Source organism: Rhinopithecus bieti, unplaced genomic scaffold (genome assembly GCF_001698545.2).
Source record: "Rhinopithecus bieti isolate Rb0 unplaced genomic scaffold, ASM169854v2 scaffold_8760, whole genome shotgun sequence".
NCBI classification, from domain to species: Eukaryota; Metazoa; Chordata; class Mammalia; order Primates; family Cercopithecidae; genus Rhinopithecus; species Rhinopithecus bieti.
In genome coordinates this window covers 175774-196116 of record NW_016806225.1, presented here as the reverse complement: position 1 = coordinate 196116, position 20343 = coordinate 175774, and positions in this window count along the sequence as shown.

The window sequence follows — 20343 nt, the reverse complement described above, 5'->3', positions numbered from 1 at the left end:
AAGGAAGGAAGGAAGGAAGGAAGGAAGGAAGGAAGGAAAGAGGAAGGGAGGAAGAAGGAAGGAAGGAAGGAAGGAAGGAAGGAAGGAAGGAAGGAAGGAAGGAAGGAAGGAAGGGTGGGTTGATGAGCACTTGAGCACTGAGGCTTGCCCTCTTGGAGTACTGCCCCCACTATATGGGGAAGCCTGGTGTAGCCTCTTTGAGGATGAAAGGACTGCAGGCCAGCAAGGCCCAGCTATCTCACATGTCCTCGCTAAGTTCATTGCCCAGCAAAACCTCAGCTTGAGGGTGGGCTGGGCATTGAGGTGAAGCCATAGAACTGCCACAGAAGCAAGTCACAAAATTGTAAGAAATCATAAACTACCGTTTCATAGAAGTCACTGAGTTTTGGAGTGGCAGTAATAGAAAACTGAAACAAATAGTTGTTGGTTTTCCTAAAATCTAAGCCCCAAGCAGATTTGATGTTCCCCAGCCCACCAATTCTAAAACCATTGGTTTTATTGGAATTGAAAAGAACTTTAGGGATAATCCAGTCTGACTTCCTCACCTCACAGATAAGAACATTGAGACTCAGGAGATTAAACCATGCCCCTCTTGAGGCAGGCATCAGTCTGCTGACTTTTGGTTTTGTGCTTCTTTGACATTACCGAGAGGTCACATGCTCTAATATGAAACTAATATTCTAAGGGTGGGGCTGGCTCATGGTCACACAACTATTCAGTGTCAATATTAGGTCTAGAAATCAGATTTTCTAACTCCTCATCTAGAATTCTCTTCCTTTTCAGGGAGAGTGAGGAGTATACAGTGAGTGTCTTTTACTCACACATTTAGCTGAGTATTGTCCTGCGAAGTGTTATCTTTGTCCCAGAGTGGGGTTCAAGGGGAAAGGGATACCATTGCTTATCTTTCCTACCTCTGAAACCTCTTTCTCTTCCTTTTTTCCTCTCCCTTCCTAAATCCCCCAGCCCTGGAAATATGAGTAAGAATTCCTGCCCCTCCCCATCAGCCACCACTTCATGCAGGATGGATTAATGAGGTTATGTCTCCAAAGAACTTTGAGTTCCTTGGAAGAAAGGCATCAACATGCAAAGTGGCGGTTGTTATTGCGATTACTTCACTGAGTAGGGTTTCACAGCTGTCCTGATGGAAAAGGGGCCAACAAAACAGAATGCCAGTTTCCCCCAGCAGAGGAGCAGCTGGAATGGATTATAAATGAGACCTGTGTGCCCGGTTCTCTTTTTCGTCAAAGTCCATCAGCCTCTCTCAATGCCCAGCTCTCCCCTTGACAGCCCAGCAGGGTCTCTGAGCCAGACAGGTGTGGGCAAAGGCACCATCTAAGCCCCACGTGCATAAGCCTGCTTGGCAGGGGCAGCAAAACCCTATATTCTGAACCAGGGCCAACCCATTACCAGTGCTCAGTAATGCAATGGATTTCTCCAGTGGTGATTCGGGGTAAGTAAAACATTCTCATTGCTCAAACTTCCCTCCACTTTATAGGGCAGGAGGGACGGAGGAGGGAGAGAAGAGGCTGTGCAGACTCAGACAAATGTCACATTGCCAGGACCAGAGCACCTCTACTCATGCTTCCTGCCTTCTTTCTCTTTTCCTCTCTTTCTCCCTTTCTTTCTCCCTCCCTTCCCCCCTCCCTCCCTCCCTCCCTCCCTCCCTTCCTTCCTTCCTTCCTTCCTTCCTTCCTTCCTTCCTTTCTTCTTTCCTTCCTTCTTTCCTTCCTCCCTCCCTATCTCCCTCCCTCCCTCCCTTCTTTGCTTCCTTCCTTCCTTGAAACATATACGTATTTAATATTATGTCAGGCATCACATTAGGTCCTGGAGAAATAACAAAAACAAGATGCAGCCCTTGGCCTCTGTGGGCAGTAATGTTGGTAGTGAGGCAGAAACAGACAAATGAATAGAAAATCACATCTATAACACATTCTAAAAGCCACATTGCTATGGCAAGACTATGTATACGGTACCCCAGGGACACACAGAAGAGCTGCTCACCCTGGTTTCAAAGGGGTCTTGAAAGGCGCCTAAAGAACCAATCGAGACTAGTCAGGTCAAGTGGATGGCAAAGAGAAGGTGTATTTCAAGCTGCCTCAGTTCCACTGGTTCTGAGATAGGATAAAATGTATCAATATTTTGTGTATATAGAAAAGGATTATGAACATTATAATAGTATTACTTAGGCTGCAATCATAATATTATTCTTTCATTTATTGAGTATTTTCTATCTGCCAAGCACTATTAAAAACTTTACATCCAATGCCTTATGTAATCCTCATGGCAATTTTACAAAGCAGGTTCCATTACTATGCGTACTTTGCTGAAGATGAAACTGAGGCCCAGAGAGATTAAGTGAATTGCTCAGTCACAGAATAAGTGAGTGGAAGCACACACTCGCTGTCACACAGCCTCACTGCCGAGGCCATGTCTGGAACCAGAGACAACAGCCCCTTCACACAGAGACCTACCACTTCAACATGTAGGTTAGTTCTGTCCTAATTGGACTTAAAAAAAAACAAAAAAAAAGACAGGTGTGTAATATTAAGCTGCAATACACATAGTGGGTTCTCAATACCTATTTGCTAAATAAAATATTTCCTCAAGTAGAGGACATAGGTTTTCTGGTGTTTTGGGAAGAATGGGTATGCAAAATGATATTTTCTTCTGATCCAATAACTCATGCATGAAATAGCTTTTTAATATTTTTTAAGAATAAAATCTTTCTGTATCTAGTTTTTCCCAGCTTTATTGAGGTATAATTGACAAATAAAATTGTATGTATTTACAGTGTTCAATGTGATGTTTTGATAAACATAGACATTATGAAATTATTACTACGATCAAGCTAATTAACATATCCATCACGTCACATAGTTACCATTGTGCATTTGGTGAATGAAATAGCATTTTTAATCAACACAAAATTGCATGCAAAAATATGTTCTCGGGGACAACTTGGCCCCTTTTAGTCACAACTAGTCTTCAAGTTGTTAGTTCTTTCCTAACCCTTTCGTCTTGTCTCTCTAGCCAGACTGTAAGTCCCCAGAGGTCAGAGATTTGTCTGTCATCTTTTTCCGTCCTTGCCAGCACCCAATTCCACCCCCTCCGTTATGCTCCAAGGGTGATCTTGCTGGGTCTTCATTAAAGAATGTATCACAGCATTCCTCATAGTTGAGTTAATTGTGTGCAAATTTAATGAATTCTTGAAGGCATTTATTGGGGCACATGATACATTTCCAGTAAGTGCTTTTGATCTGAAAACAGAAGACACTTGCTCAGGGCTGGTAGATAAACCAAACCCAAGCCAAAAGCTTTCAACCAACTTGTGGACTTTCTTCAGCATCCTGTGCTTTTCAGTCCCTTCAGCTCTCAATAGCCCTTTCTTCACTCCCTATCTCTGTGCAGAATTCCTCAGCTATACATCAAAACCGTGTTTTTATTTTCTTGAGTATCATGCTCAGTTACATATTTTGTCTGGGAAATCACCTAGTTTTAGGACTTTTTTTTCTTAATATGATGACCATTTCAAATACCAATGAAAATGTTTTGTTTTGTTTTTAGATTTGTGTGTGTGTGTGTGTGTGTGTGTTTATTAATGCCAAATGTTCTGTTTAATGCATTCTAATAATCTGGCTTGCTTCTCTTCTGTGGTGCTTCCTACTTAAACAACAGTTCTTTGCTGATACAGAGAATAAACATAACTTATTTAATCAAAAAAGTAAATGATTACTGATTCCTTATTTCTAGAATGGCATTGGGCTTAGCATTTTTAATGCATTATCTCGTTTGAACTTGACAATGCCCCTCACAGGTGAACATTATTATCATGTCCATACTATAGATGAGGAATCAGTGGCTTGGTGATTATAAGTGATTTGCAAATGAAACACTGGAATTCAAATAGATCTGATTCCCTAGCGTTCCTAAAGACTCAACTCTCATGCCTCCTCTTATTTACCTAGAATCAAGAATTTCTCAAAGTTCCGCAGGGTTGATCTGATTTGCTTCCCACAAAAAGAGGGAAACTGAGGGGCACATTAGGCGATATGCCTGAGATCCCAGAGACTACTAATCATTGATTCTGGTTTGTGGGTGACACTCCACTATTTCTGTCTGTTTTGAATAATGAGACCTAAGAGAGTAGGCATCACATTATTCCTGCTTGCTTTGTGCAGACATAGGTTACGTTTGAGTGACAGATGTAAACAGATATTTAAGTGTGTCTGGGCTCCGTAAAATTAACTGCAAAACTGCTTCTGCCTTTCTTAGCTCACCAGGATAGCCATAGCCAGAGTGAGGCAGGACGGGAGCCACAGAGCTCCACATCATTCTGTGGTTACTTTATATTGTCCCCCAGGCATATGTAACCAAATTGTCAATTCCCGAACGTTTCTTCCATGTGTGGCATTTCCTCTGAAGCAAGTTGAACTAGAAAAGGACAGGGACCTGGCAGGCTGCCTGTGGGCTAATCAACCCCACAAAAATAAAGAAATACAGAGCTAGGACTTGGCATCTGGTTGGATCCCATCCATCATAAACTAAAATTATTGCAGAAGGAATCTTCCTTTTTCATTCATTCTCCCCATTGTTTACCTAAAATCTAATAGGGGCTATGTGGGATATTTGGCATCTCTCTGCACTCCACACTGTGTGCAGGTAGCATGCAGTGGGCACACTGTAGAGTGACACTTGGGGAGGACGTCCAAGCCAGCACTCCCAGCCACCCTCTTGGCAGCGGCCTCACCATTTCATGCAGACTCAGGCTGTTGTGAGCATTCAGTGTGGCAACCACTCTAAAGCAGTGGCCCCCAACCTTTTTGGCACCAGGGACCGGTTTCATGGAAGACAATTTTTCCATGGGTGGGGTGTGGCAGGGGGCAGGAGGATGGCTTTGGGATGAAACTCTTCCACTTCAGATCTTCAGGCATTAGGTAGATTCTTATAAGAAGTGCGCAACCTAGATCCCTCGCATGCACAGTTCAGAGTAGGGTTCCCACTCCTGTGAGAATCTAATGCCCCCATTGATCTGACTGGAGGTGGAGCTCAGGCTGTAATGCTTGCTCACTGACCCCCTCACCTCCTGCTGTGTGGCGCGATTCCTAACAGGCCACCGACCGGTACCAGTCCATGGCCTGGGGGTTGGGGACCCCTGCTCTAAAGCAACTAGCATAGGCCTCAGTTCATGGAAGTCACTTAACAAATGTTAACTTTAATTCCCTCTTTGTTCATAATATTTTTGATGACTTGGGTAAATCATTTTGTCCCAGACTTAAGATAGATAGATGACAGATAGATAGATAGATAGATAGATAGATAGATAGATAGATAGATAGATAGATAACAATTTTTATTCCCTGTGACTACGCAGCTCTCTGCTCATGGACATACCCCTGGCCTAAGTGGCCTAAAAGAGGGTGGACTCCAGGCCAAGTGGGGTGGCTCACACCTGTAATCCCAGCACTCTGGGAGGACAAGGAGAGTGGATCATGAGGTCAGGAGTTAAAGACTAGCCTGGCCAAGATGGTGAAACCCCATCTCCACTAAAAAATACAAAAATTAGCCAGGCGCGGTGGTGGGCGCCTGTAATCCCAGCTACTTGGGAGGTTGAGGCAGAAGAACGGCTTGAACCTGGGAGAAGGAGGTTGCAGTAAGCCGAGATCCTGCCACTGCACTCTAGCCTGGGTGACAGAGCAAGACTCCGTCTCAAATAAATAAATAAATGAATAAATAAATAAAAGAGTGTGGACTTGAGCAGGCTGCCTACATTTGAATGCCTACCTTGTCACTACCTAACCTTTCAAGAGTCACTTAAACTTTCTGTGACTCAGTTTCCTCATCTGTAAAATAGGTATAATAACAATAGTACCCATCTCACAAAATTATCTTGAGGATTTGAAGAGTTAATCCACATAACTGATAAGAATATTGCCTGGCACATACAAGTGCTTGATAATCATTAGCTATTTCTCTTCTGTAACTAGTCCTTCCTTGCCCTCTGCTTTTGCATGTTATACCTGTAAAAACAGGCAAATTATTAGTTGCTTCATTTATCTCATTTAGTGGTCATGAAGGAAATAAGCAGTGCAGAGGACCTATTATGTGCTGCCCCTAGCAGCTTATGAGGATCAAAATGAAAGAAATTTAAAATGAAGATCAAAATTGGGTGAATTTTTAAAAAGTCATATGATTCAAGTTGATATTTTAAATGATTGGGGAAATTTCCATAGTACTGGAAACTGTTGCCTGTCACTCCAGGGAGATGGTTTTGTTGACATTTCTGGGTACTGGGGATATGGAATTAGGGATGTAACAAAAGGAGCAGGTGCCACTGGCAGATTTTTCCAAATTATGAGACCAGATTGTCCACAACAAGAGTACCAGTTCTCCCTTCTCTCCAGCCCTTTGCATGTGGCCTTCCTTTGAAGTGCTGGCTAGTGATTGACTTCATAAGCTAATGGTTTTCTCTGCAGTTGTATCAGTTCATTTTTACATTGCTGACAAAGACATACCTGAAACTGGGAACAGAAAGAGGTTTAATTGGACTTCAGTTCCACATGGCTGGGGAGGCCTCAGAATCATGGCAGAAGGTGAAAGGCACTTCTTACATGGCGGCAACAAGAGAAAAATGAGAAAGAAGCAAAAGCGGAAATCCCTGATAAACCCATCAGATCTCATGAGACTTATTCACTATCAGGAGGCTGGCATAGGAAAGACTGGCCCCCATAATTCAGTTACCTCCCCCGCAGTCCCTCCCACAACATGTGGGAATTCTGGGAGCTACAATTCAAGTTGAGATTTGGGTGAGGACACAGCCAAACCATATCATTCCAGCTTTGGCCCCTCCAAATGTCATGTCCTCACATTTCAAAGCCAATCATGCCTTCCCAACAGTCCCCCAAAGTCTTAACTCATTTCAGCATTAACCCAAAAGTCCACAGTCCGAAGTCTCATCTGAGATAAATCAAGTCCCTTCCGCCTATGAGCCTGTAAAATCAAAAGCAAGCTAATTACTGCCTAGATACAATGGGGTTACAGGCATTGGGTAAATACAGCCATTCCAAATGGGAGAAATTGGCCAAAACAAAGGGGTTACAGAGTCCATGCAAACCTGAAATCCAGCAGGGCAGTCAAATCTTAAACTCCCAAAATGAACTCCTTTGACTCTAGGTCTCACATCCAGGTTATACTGACGCAAAAAGTGGGTTCCCATGGTCTTGGGCAGCTCCTCACCTGTGGCTTTGCAGGTTACAGCCTTCCTCCTGGCTGCTTTCACAGGCTGGCATTGAGTGTCTGTGGCTTTTCCAGGCACACAGTGCAAGCTATTGGTGGATCTACCATTCTGGAGTCTGGAGGATGATAGCCCTCTTCTCACAGCTCCACTAGGCAGTGCCCTAGCAGGGACTCTATGTGGGGGCTCCAACCCCACATTTCCTTTCTGTACTGCCCATGAACTCTCCACCCCTGCAGCAAACTTCTGCCTGGGCATCCAGGTGTTTCTATACATCTTCTGAAATCTAGGCGGAGGTTCCCAAACCTCAATTCTTGACTTCTGTGCACCCGCAGGCTCAATACCATGTGGAAGCTGCCAAGGCTTGGGGCTTCCATCCTCTGAAGCCACAGCCTGAGCTGTACATTGGCCCCTTTCAGCCATGGCTGGAGCGTCTGGAACACAGGGCACCAAGTCCCGTCCCTAGGTTGCACACAGCACTGGGACCCTGGACCCGGCCCAAAAAACCACTTTTTCCTCCTGGGCCTCTGGACCTGTGATGAGAGGGGCTGCTGTGAAGGTCTCTGACATGGTCTGGAGACGTTTTCCCCAAGGTCTTAAGGATTAACATTAGGCTCCTTGTTACTTATGCAAATTTCTGCAGCCAGCTTGAATTTCTCCTCAAAAAATGGGCTTTTCTTTTCTACTGTATCATCAGGCTGCAAAGTTTCTGAACTTTTATGCTCTGTTTCCCTTTTAAAATGGAATGCTTTTAACAGCACCCAAGTCACCTTTTGAATGCTTCACTGCTTAGAAATTTCTTCCACCAGATACCCTAAGTCATCTCTCTCAAGTTCAAAGTTCCACAAATCTCTAGGGCAGGGCAAAATGCCACCAGTCTCTTTGCTAAAACTTAACAAGAGTCACCTTTGCTCCAGTTCCCAGCAAGTTCTTCATCTCCATCTGAGACCACCTCATCCTGGATTTCATAGTACATATCATTATCAGCATTTTGGTCAAAGCCATTCAACAAGTCTCTAGGAGGTTCAAAACTTTCCCACATTTGGGCGGGCGCAGTGGCTCATGCCTGTAATCCCAGCACTTTGTGAGGCTGAGGCGAGTGGATCACAAGGTCAGGAGTTTGCGACCGGCCTGATCAATATAGTGAAACCTCGTCTCTAGTAAAAATACACAAAAATTAGCTGGGTGTGGTGGTGCATGCCTGTAATCCCAGCTACTAGGGAGGCTAGGGCAGGAGAACTGCTTGAACCCAGGAGGCAGAGGTTGCAGTGAGCTGAGATGGTGCCACTGCACTCCAGCCTGGGTGACAGAGCGAGACTCCATTAAAAAAAAAAAAAACACTTTCCCACATTTTCTGTCTTTTCTGAGCCCTACAAACTGTTTCAACCTCTCCCTGTTACCCACTTCCAAAGTTGCCTCCACATTTTCGGGCATCTTTTCAGCAATGACCCACTTACTGGTACCAATTTACTGTATTAGTTCATTTTTATGCTGCTGACAAAGACACACCCGAGACTGGGAACAAAAAGGAGTTTAACTGGACTTACAGTTCCACATGGCTGGGGAGGCCTCAGAATCATGACAGGAGGCGAAAGGCACTTCTTACATGGCAAAGGCAAAAGAAAAATGAGGAAGAAGCAAAAGCGGAAACACCTAATAAACCCATCAGATCTTCTGAGACTTATTCACTATCACAAGAATAGCACAAGAAAGACCGGCGCCCAGGATTCAACTACCTCCCACAACACGTGGGAATTCTGGGAGCTACATTTCAAGCTGAGATTTGGGTGGGGACACAGCCAAACCATATCAGAGGTATGATGTGAAAAGAACCAGGAAAGATTCCACCCAGAAATGGCCCCTGTCCCCACTGTCTGGCATGTGCATCAGGAGCTGGTCTCCACCTCTTTCTGTCCCCTGGTTCCTTCTATACTCATTCCATCTGCTTGTAGCTTCCTGGACACTTTATGCACTGATCACCTTCAGGTCTTTGCTCTTGCTCTTCACTCTGCCTAGAAATCTTTCCTTGCTTATATGAGAACAAACAAACAGAAAAAAAAATACACTGTGAATATTGGAAGTCTCAATTAAGTCATCATCTTCTTCAGTTAGCCTTCCTGAGCACCTTCCCCTTCAACCAAAAGGCGACTGACTATGCCTTTCCTGGTGCTCACTGCAGGTGGTTTAATGAACCTGTGCACAGTCTACCAACAAAGGGTAAAGGGAACATCTGTAACACTGCATTACTCTTGCCAGTAAAATGCCCATATTCCTTATGAACTAGAAGATATATCTTAATCATCTCAGCTTCCCCAGAACCTAGCAAAGCACCTGTCATATAATGGATAATCAATAACCATATCTTGAAAGGAAAGATGAATGAACGAATAAATGAAGAAGCTTAAATAACTCTTGGTATTCAGAAAGCCACGGAGAGGCAATTGAAATCTACTACTTTCACTGCTTCAAGTTGCTCAAATTCTTAGCTAAAATATTTTCTGGCAGATTTATTTTATCTCATCTTCTTCATTTCAGTGCCATATAGCATTTGAATCAGTGTATATTACCTAGTGGGTGCTCAAGAAATGTTTGATGAATGGATAGAATATCAAAATGATTGCATTTTTAGTCACAGGATCTTGGCAGCATCCCATGAGAAGGTGGCCCCCATAGCCTAGAGCCTGAAGAAACAGTGACAGATACTTTCTAGGAAATGGAATAGGAACTGCTACCCTGAAAGCCCCAGCCCCAGTCAGATGCATTAGCCATCCTGAGACACAACTCACTGAGGGTGGAGCCCAGGCAGGACGTCTCTTCCCTTCCACTATCCCCTTACTGGTGGTCCAATTTCTTTCTCAGAAGATGTATGATAACATAATATTTTGAATATTTTTGAATGACGTTAGTATTATTTCTCTTTTCTTTTTAATATTATTTCTTTTTTCTTCTCCCACGATCAGCTTCCTAATCAATACAAAATAATGTCGTTGCAAAGTAATGAAAAAATAAAGAAAAATTATTGTTGGAGTTTTGAAATTCAAAATAGGAACTTACAGCAAGACAGTGGTCTTGAAGGCAAATATTATCAAGTGATAATTTTCTAAATTACTCTGGTGCCTTTTAATGTATCAATACTAGTCCTACTGGAATACATTATATGGTTTTATGAAAGGGAGAAAAGAAGGGAACATAAAATAAAAGTTTGCCTCTTCTAGACCTAAGGGATTGTGGAGAAGGAATGATGGAATGAAGAGCCCAGAGAGGTGGGAAAGAATGCAGCCAGCTGAATATCTCCTCTCCGGGTCTTCAAACCCCACGGCGTGAGGAGGGAAGTGGATAGGTTAGGACCAGAGTAAGAACACAGGGATTCTTGACCCACTCCTTGTTTGGATGGAGACAACTATTACAGGAGCCTCCTGTAATTCAGAGTGTGGAGTCGTACATGCAGATTGAGAAAGAGACAAATGTGTGCGCCTGAGTTTCCCCGTGGTCCCACAGTATGGATACCAATCTGAGAAGCCACAGACCTGCCACAGACTGCTGGGATGGAGGCTGAGGTGACCTGCAGCCTCAGTTCCCGGGTTGTCAGCTGGGTCCAAAAGTTGCAGATATGGCAGAGACTCAAAAGGGTCTTCACCAGCAAGAGTGGGGTGGGGAATGAGGCAAGTCTTCGTGGAGGGGCCCCCACACTGTGAGCAAGCAAAGCAGAAATAGACCACAAGTCCATCAACCACAGATGTCAGCTGTGGGCGCCAGCTGGGGACGCCAGCCATAGGGTGGTGCCAGTCATTCCTCAGCAGACACAAGGCACCTCACACCCAAGCACAAGTGCAAATCCACAGCCTCCCTTCCCCCAGAGCCATGGCCCATGGGACCCAGAGAGAAGCAAGAAAGGACGAAGACAACTGTGAAGAACTGAGCAGAAAAACTAGTTAATACCGAGTTTCTGCATCAATAATTGGGCCAAACTAACTTGAAACTAAATTGGACTAAATCTAGTTGTTGTTGTTTTTTTCTTGCTACCCAAACATGTGGAAGGCTCATTAAAAAATTAGATCAAGTGTAAAGAAATAAAGTAGTTAATTTCCTTTGTATGTTCCTGAATGTTGTGTGAGTAATCTGGGGCCTCTGCTACTCAGAGACAATTTTGATCCCTGTCAGATTATCATGGGCTCGGGAAGGATATGGTTTGCAAGGTAAAGCCAGGAGCAATTCCATTCAGTACCATACCACGAGGAGTTCCAGAGTGTGGGATACTCTGATTGTCTGCCCTGTCTCCATGTCTTCCTTTCCCACCTCTGAGCCTTCTCTTTTCCTCCATCCTCTCCTCTTTCATCTCTTGATCCTTTTCTTTTCAGAGAAAATGCATACAGATGGGCAAGCTGTCTCAGAATGGTTCCTTTGTGAGCTGTACAGATATTGAGAAGTCAAGCTGAACTACATAAGCCCTCAGATAGCACCTCTCTGGCAAAGTTACAGGTATCCCCAAAGAACGTGACAGTGCTATTATTAATCGAGCATATATTTTCACTTCAGATGAGAGGGAGGAATACGAAAGGGAAAGACAAAAGCTCTCTAGAGGATTTCACATTTAGCTAATGAATATGTTAGCGAATTGAAGAAATCCTCAAAAACTTTAGCAAGTGGAACATTCCTGATGTAGTGCGTTAACTGGAGTAACCTAATATAATAACTATAAGGAAAAAACAAGTCATGCTCCCCAGAGACTATCTATAGTCATAGAAAGAAGATGTGGAACTTTAAGTAAATAACTAATTGGTACGATCCAAAGTGTTGTTTTGACTACTAGTGGGGTCTGTATTCGGAAATATGAACCGTTTTGCTTTGAGGTTTTCACACACAAAATAATCCTACTCCAGTGAAATTTCTGAGTGTTTAGTAAATGACAAAGTCTTGGAAATTGGGATTAGAACCAAGCAATTTCAAGGCCCATCTGCAAGACAAAGACAAGCAGGTAATAAAACGCCCTGCTCTGTTTCCTCTTTGGCCTCCTTTAGTTTGTGTGAACTTTTAACCCAAGAACATTAAGTTTAATATCAAATTCAATTTGAAGTAATTTTGAGCCACACAACTGGGTGAGGATAAAGGGCTCTATATTAAAACAGTCTCTTCCATTAGAAATGACTTCTTGGATGTCATTCAGTCTCCACTGGTTGATGACAGGAAAGTAGCATCAGTTGAGCTCCAACTGTTGTCAGGCATAACATTGGTTATTCTATCTGGCTTATTTTGTTTAATCCTCACACCAGGCCTAGGACTTGAAATGTTACCTCCACTTTGCAGATAATTTGGATTATTTGGTCCAGCCCCTTGGGGGAATTCCTGAGTTAATAGGATATATGTTTGTCCTTTCTTCTCCCAAGACCTCCAGGAAGAGAAGCCTCTCAACCTCTCAATGTGGCCCCTTTCTGAAAATTTTGAACATTAATTGTCATTTGCAATCCAAGTCTTCCTTAGCCACTGATTCCTTAGAGATTAGACCACTTCACAACAATGCATGGGTTTCCTTGAACCTAGATAAGACAGCATCAGAAAGAGGAAGGTCAAAAAAGGACAGGAAAGACAATGAGTAGATTTCAGGGTGCTGAACTTTGCTCTATAACTATGAAATACAAGTTATGCTCTTATATTACAAAACGAACTATACACCCTTTATTTTTAAAAGTAAAATATTGTGTCGTATTTGATAAAGTGGTGAAATCCTCTGAAATCCCACCCTCAGCGTGTTACCATTACCTGTTGGTCTTTAATAAAGAACTGTCTCAGGAGGGAGCGTGGCTAGGTTCTTGGTCTTTGCTGCTGCAAGTCAAAAACAGGACTTTCGTCAGTTAGAAACTGTGAAAAGAGCACATTGGTTTTGGAGTCAGACAGACCTAGACTTGAATCCCAGCTCTGACCTTGGGCAAGTTACTTAAATTCTCTGAATCTCAGTTTCTTAGGTGTCAAATGTCATGACAGCACTAATTCATAAGGTTACGGAGAGGCGGAAAGGTTAGGCATGCAAAGGTCTTGGCATGGTGCATGGCACAAAGTAGGCATTTGATAATTGTGTCCAACTGAATATCACAGATGTTCCAGATATTAAGATCCTTTTGCCTGCAGTGTAAAATTACCAGCTGCTAAGACAATTCCCCAACCTCTTCATTATTATTTTTTCAGCGAGTTAATGGCTGGACTTCAGACACGTGATATACAGAACAAGCTCTTGGTTAAAGTTTGCTGACTTTTAGCAAAAGGTGCCTATAGGAATTTTCTTCCATTTGTGTTTTCTTTATTGAATGCTTGAAGCTACTCATAAAGTAAACACCCAAATTAGTAATGATTTTATTATATCATTTTTGGACTCTCAAAATAAATTTTACTTCTGTAATGAAAGTCATTCAAGCCTACTTTTGATCAACTGAAACCTTGGGGTTACCCTCTTCAGTCTTTGGGTGGGGGCTGGGGGTGTTGATGTCATGAGAGAGTCTTGAAACGGGGAAGGATGTTTCTTCCTAATGAATGCCCAGCCATCCCACTTGGTTTGGTTGAAAAGCAAGACGCAAAGTCTCAGACTCTGTCACTGCCAAGATCCTGTCACTCCTAATGTGCTCCTTTCCAGCTGTGGCCCATGATGCCTCTTCAAACAAATTATTCTGCAACAATTGATCATGTCGCACTCCCTTTAGATGGCCCATAACCACATTTGAGAGTTTAGACAGAAATACTGCCTGACAGATGATTCTGTTGGAGCCAGAAGGCTTAAAGTACAACATCTCCCAACCAACTTGCCAGTGAGGGACGTGCCCAGGGCCCACACCTAACAACTGTGTCGGTGGTAACAAGGCCTGTGTGCTGAAACACTGAGCTGCTTCCTGTCTGCATGGCCTTAGGACTTGAGGGCAAGGGCCCATTTGGACTTTTCATCCTAAGACCCCACGAACCTCCATCAAACAAGCAAAGAATTTTGTTAATAATCTATCTTCATCCAGCTGGATGATTAGCTCCATAAGAGCAAGAAATTTTTCTCTGTTTTGTTTATTGTTGTATGCCTTGTTCCTAGATCTGTGCCTGGCATATAATAGCTGCTCAAATTCTATTTGTTTTATGAGTGAATAAGAGGAGATTCCAACAGTAAGGTCTTTCCTCAGTTTTCCTCAAAGGAAGAGAAGTTTCAACAGAAATACACAAGTAGGGAATATACTGATTATGGGAATTTTCTTCATTAAAACTGAGACACTTCAGGATACCTGTTCATCATTGTGATAGGTGTTCTTAATTCTGAGGTTCAGTTGCAATGCAGCCAATGATGTTCCTTCCAGATCATCAGCTAACATTACAGATGAAGAAAAATGTGCTCATTTTAATTTACTTTTACTATTACTAGTAACTAAAGAATCTCAAATGGCCACATGTATCATTTTAATAAGAATTGGATTTTAGTAACAGACCTGTCAAAAAAAAAAAAAAAAAAAACATGATTTATCCCCATCAAATTCAGTGTGAGTTTATTGTTTATATTTGCAGCATGGGAGTAATTTAAAGGATGTTCTAGAAATATTTTGTCCTCTGATGAAGCCTGAGAACCAAAACAGTTTAATAATTCTTTCTTCATTTATTTAAAAGGATTTACTTCTTGTAATATCTAGCAATGGCTGACTGTGACCATGCCAAAAATCTGTCATTTTCTTTTATTGCACTGTCCTCACCTGGCATATGTTCCAACTGTGGCCATTTGACACGGGTTGACTTGTTTACTTGTTTAAAATTCATCTTTCTTGGCTAGATTATAAGCCCCTACTTATAATCTTTTGTCAGTTTTGTTTGTGTTACTTCCCTGGTGCCTACAATAGTGCCTGGGATGTGGTAAGTGCTTAAAAAACATTTGCCAAATAAGTAAATTAGTTAAAATTTATGTTACAAATCCCCATATATGTGTAAATGTGCCTCAGAAAAGAAGTGATGGCAATACCAGGGGTTGGCTTTCAGGACATTCATTGTAGAAGAAGGAGGTCCGGACTTGGACAAATAAGTGATCAAGCCAGCTCCACTCTTTTCTATATGTGTTGCCATCAAGGCATTTCATCTCCCCAAGGCTCAGTTTTGACACTTTCAAAATGGGAATAACAATAGCTATTGAATAAGATAGTTATGAAGATGACATGAGATTAAGGATATAAATGTACTTTGCACAAACTGCTAAGACTTACAGAAGCATCAGACTTTATCATGCATTGGATAGACATGTCTGTTGATGGAATGGGAGTTTGAGCTGCACTAACCAATTACTTAGTTCAACCTGTCTGCTGAAGTCTATAGTAATGGATGCTCGGTTGTCACATCAGGTGCATAAAGGAAGATGCCTTTTCCAGGAAACAGCGGGGATGGAGGACTCATGATAATCTTCTAGGAAGCTCTTAAAATGATATATTCTTAAGTGTAATTGCTGTATCACTTGTTCACAATCATTTGTCTCCCTGGCTACACGCAGGGTTGCCATATGTGCCATGCTTCCCTTTAGGTAGTTTAGTCCTCACCTCATAAACACTGGCATGGCCACAGGTTTGCCTTAGTCAATGAATTATAAGTGGACATGATGCATGCCACACCAGTGTAGAAACCCTAGATGTGTTGGCATGGTTTGTCTTGGCATCCCTTTGAGCTTCTGCCCTCAGTTATGAGAACGGCATGCCCTAGTTACTGGATATTCCTTTAGCCTGGCTTCTGGAGTAAGAATACACATGCTTCTAGGTCAAGCCCAGGCAAGCCCAACAGAGCTGCAGCAGACTCACAACTCTCATGAAACATGAGCACACATGTTTGTATGAGTCACTGAGATGTTCAGGTGGTACCTTAGCAGAAACTAATCTCCACACTCACTGAAGTACATGCTCTGAGGCTCAAGAAATCTGTGTTTTAAAAAGTTCTTTATGTGATTCTGGCAATAAGTCAAGTTTAGGAACCACTCTCCTGGACTACCTACACCCCCTTTTCTCCTTCCTGCCACCTGCCCATGTGAACAGGGCTTGACGAATGCTTCCACGGTTCCTATAACTCAGCCAGTAGCATTCCTGATTGTCAGGCCAGTAGGAAAAGAAAGAAATGCTCCTCTGCTTTGGAGATGGTGATAAAATGTGGAGCTGCAGAGACTGAATTAAATCAGAAACTTCAGGGTCACCTGACCTTTTCTCTCCAGCACTTTATTGGGAATGTGATAGAACAATTTATTACTGAAAAAGCAAGATAAAACCTATGGAAGGACATACTTTGTTATAGGCCAGATGGTTTGGATTTGTGTGTGGTAATTATTCTAGTTTCTGACAATCCATAATAAGTCTGCCTATGTTAGCTACTAAATTATTATTGGTGAATCAATGCCCAGCAGCTCTGGATGTTGACAAGGTCTTGAGGCACCCACAAGGGGCAACAGAACACTGTTAACGGTCACTGGTGGAGATCAAGCTGTGGTTCTAAAGAAGACTTTTCATTTTCCTTACTAGCATCTCAGCTGTAAAACCAGAACCTGCATATTTGGATTCTGAAGAATAATGACCTTTTTGTTCACTGACCTTGTATTTAGGCCATATGAAAGGTCATGGACAAGGATAAAATAACCTTATTCTACATGAGTAAAAAACCCTCCTTCAAATTTGTTGAATAATCTTTCATAATCATGGTTTTCTCTTAATAAGGTTTAGACAAGACTCACTGGAGGACCAGATCTGTAACAAATAATCCTACTTCTTTCAGTGTCAGTGACACTCCACTAAGGAAGTTACCTGGTTTAATTGTTGTTGTTGTTGTTTGAAGGGGGAACAAAGAGACAAAGAAATGTTTTTATTGACTTTAATGAAACAAAATGGAACCTGAGTTTTGTTCTTATTTTGGCTTGCTGGATTGCTTGTATAAGTTGTAACTAACTGTTCTCTTTATGTTGTAAAAGTAAAATTCCCAAAGCCTTGGGATTATAGTCAATAGGATAGAAAAAGCTATTTTATGTACTTAGCTATGGCCAAAAGACTTTTGAAAATGTATTATTACAGAGCTTGGGACTAATCTGCTGGAATCCCCTGAGCCTTTCTTTCACTGCACAGGTATCTTAGTAGATCCAGAGGGTACAATCACTCATGACAAGCAATGAATATACAACAGGCTTCTAGTACATTCATTTCATCAGCACAAGAAACTTGGGAATATCTATATTCAAATACATTGAAATGGGGAGATTTAGAACCAAAAGTTATGTAAATCCCATTACCCCCTTGAAAATGGATGTCTACATTCCTATGAATGTAGCTTTCCTCAGCTCCTATTCTCCATGACTCTCAGAAGTACGAAATTGATAAATATCCAATTATACCTTGTAGAGGAGACTTAGCAACCAGTGTTTATACTGGCCTCACTTATTCTTTTTTTAAAAAGTGTGACTATCTTAAGTGTTATTTGGATAACAAAATCTCAACCCGAAACCCCTGGAGCCAGGGGTCCAGGATGCTCCAGGTGATGATCACGTATGTTTCCTAATGCTCACTGTGGTGATGCTGGCCCACAAGGTGAAAAAGCGGAGTCAGGTGTACTGCTTTTTTGAATGAAAACTTAGTAAGAATTTGTTCACTTGGTATTTGCCATTTCTTCGAAAATGAAGCCCAAAATTCTTGGTAATTAAAGTTTCTGCATATTTAGATTCTGTTATTCTCTTTAACAATTTATGTGATTCTTTTTTTTTTTTTTAAGTTAACATGGCATTTGAAAATCTATCACAAGCAATAGACCTATCTTCCCCAGAAATCCAAGTTTCAGGGGATTCACCTGGGGTTATGGAGCCCTGGTTAAGAGCTCACAAGCTAATGAAAACAGCATGGTACAAAAACCTACAGCTAACATCATACTGAATGGCAAGAAATTCAAAATTTTCTCACTAAAATCAGTAACAAGGCATGGATGTTTTCTCTCACCATTTCTTTTCAACATTGTACTGGAATTTCTAGCTAATGCAATACTATAAGAAAAGGAAATGAAAGGTATACAGATTGGGAAGGAAAAATAAAACTGTCTTTATTCACAGATGGCATGATTGTCTATGTAGAAAACCCAAAAGGACTGACAAAAAAACTCTTGGAACTGAAGTCAAACATGGTGGTATGTGTCTGTAGTCCCAGCTACTCAAGAGGGTGAGGTGGAAAGATCATTTGAGGCCAGGAGTTCAAGGCTGTAGTGCAGTCCGATTGCATCTGGAAAAAGCCACTGCACACCAACCTGGGCAACATTGTGAAATCCCATATCTTAAAAATGGAAAAAAAATCCTGGAACTTATAAGCAATTATTGCAGAGCTGCAGAATACAAGGTTAACATACATACAAAAGTCAATTCCTTTCTTATACGCCAGCAAGAAACAAGTGGAATTTGAAATGAAAAACACAATACCATTTACATTAGCAAACTACAAAATGAAATATTTAGGTATAAATCTAACAAAATATATTAAGATATATATGAAAAAGCCTACATAACTCCAATGAACAAAATTAAATAAGTAACCAAATGAAAAGATATTCCATGTTCATGGACAGGAAGACTCAATATTGTCAAGATGTGAGGCCTTCCCAATTTGATCTACAGATCCAATGCAATCCCAATCAAAATCCAAGCAAGTTATTTTGTGAATATTTACAGACTGATTCTAAAGTTTATATGAAGAGGTAAAAGACCTAGAATAAACAACACAATATTGAAAGGGAAGAACAAAATTTAGAGGACCAACACTAGCTGATATCAAGACTTACCATAAAGCTACACTAATCAAGACTTACCATAAAGCTACACTAATCAAGACAGCATGGTATTGGCAAGAAATAATGGAACAGAATAGAGATCCCCAAAATAGCCTCACATAATATAGCCAACTGGTCTTTGACAAAGGAGCAAAAGCAATACAATGAAGCAAAGAGTCTTTTCACAAATGATGTTGGAACAACTGGACATCCACATGCAAAACAATGAATCTAGAAACAGATCTTACACCTTTCACATAAAGTAAGTCGTGGATCATAGCCCTGTATGTAAAATGCAAACCTGTAAAACTAGAAGTTAACATAGGAGAAAACCTGTATGACCTTGGATATGGTGATGGCTTTCTAGATACAAAACCAAAGGCACAATCTATGAAAGAATTGAATTAAAACTTCTCTCCAAAAGATAATGTCAACAGAAAGAGAGGACAAGCCACAGATATACACATGGCACATAAGCATACAAAAAGATGCTACACATTATTTGTTATCAGCGAAATACAAATTAAAACAACAAGGTATCATTATACACCTATTAGAATGGCAAAAATCTGGAACACTGACACCAAATGCTGATGAGGATGTGGAGGAGCAGGAACCCTCATTCATTGCTGGTGGGAATGCAACATAATACAGCCACTTTGCAAGGCAGTTTAATAGTTTCCTTTTTTAAAATTTTAAAGTATTTAATCGACAAACAAAATTATCTGTATTCAAATTGTATAATATGGTGATTTGATATACATATACATCATGTATAATTACCACAATCAATTACTGCATCATCACCACCCGCAGTTACTATGTGCGTGTGCGTGGTGAGGACACTTAAAATCTGCTCTCTTATCAAATTTCAAGTAAACAATATAGTTACTAACCATAGTCACAATGCTGTACATTCGATCCTCAGAGCTTATTCCTCTTATAACCAAAAGTTTGTAATCTTTGACCAATATCTCCCCATTTTTCCCACCTCCAGCTTCTGGAAACCACCAGCCCACTCTGTAAGTTCAACTTTTTTACATTTCTTAGATAAATGAGATCATACAGTATTTGTCTTTCTGTGTCTGACCAATTTCACTCAGCATAATGTTCTCCAGGTTCATCCATGTTGTTCCAAATAGCAGAATTTCCTTCTTTTTAAAGACAGACTAGTATCCTATTGTGTATACATACCACATTTTCTTTTTATTTATTTATTTATTTATTTTTTATTATACTTTAAGTTCTAGGGTACATGTGCATAATGTGCAGGTTTGTTACATATGTATACTTGTGCCATGTTGGTGTGCTGCACCCATCAACTCCTCAGCACCCATCAA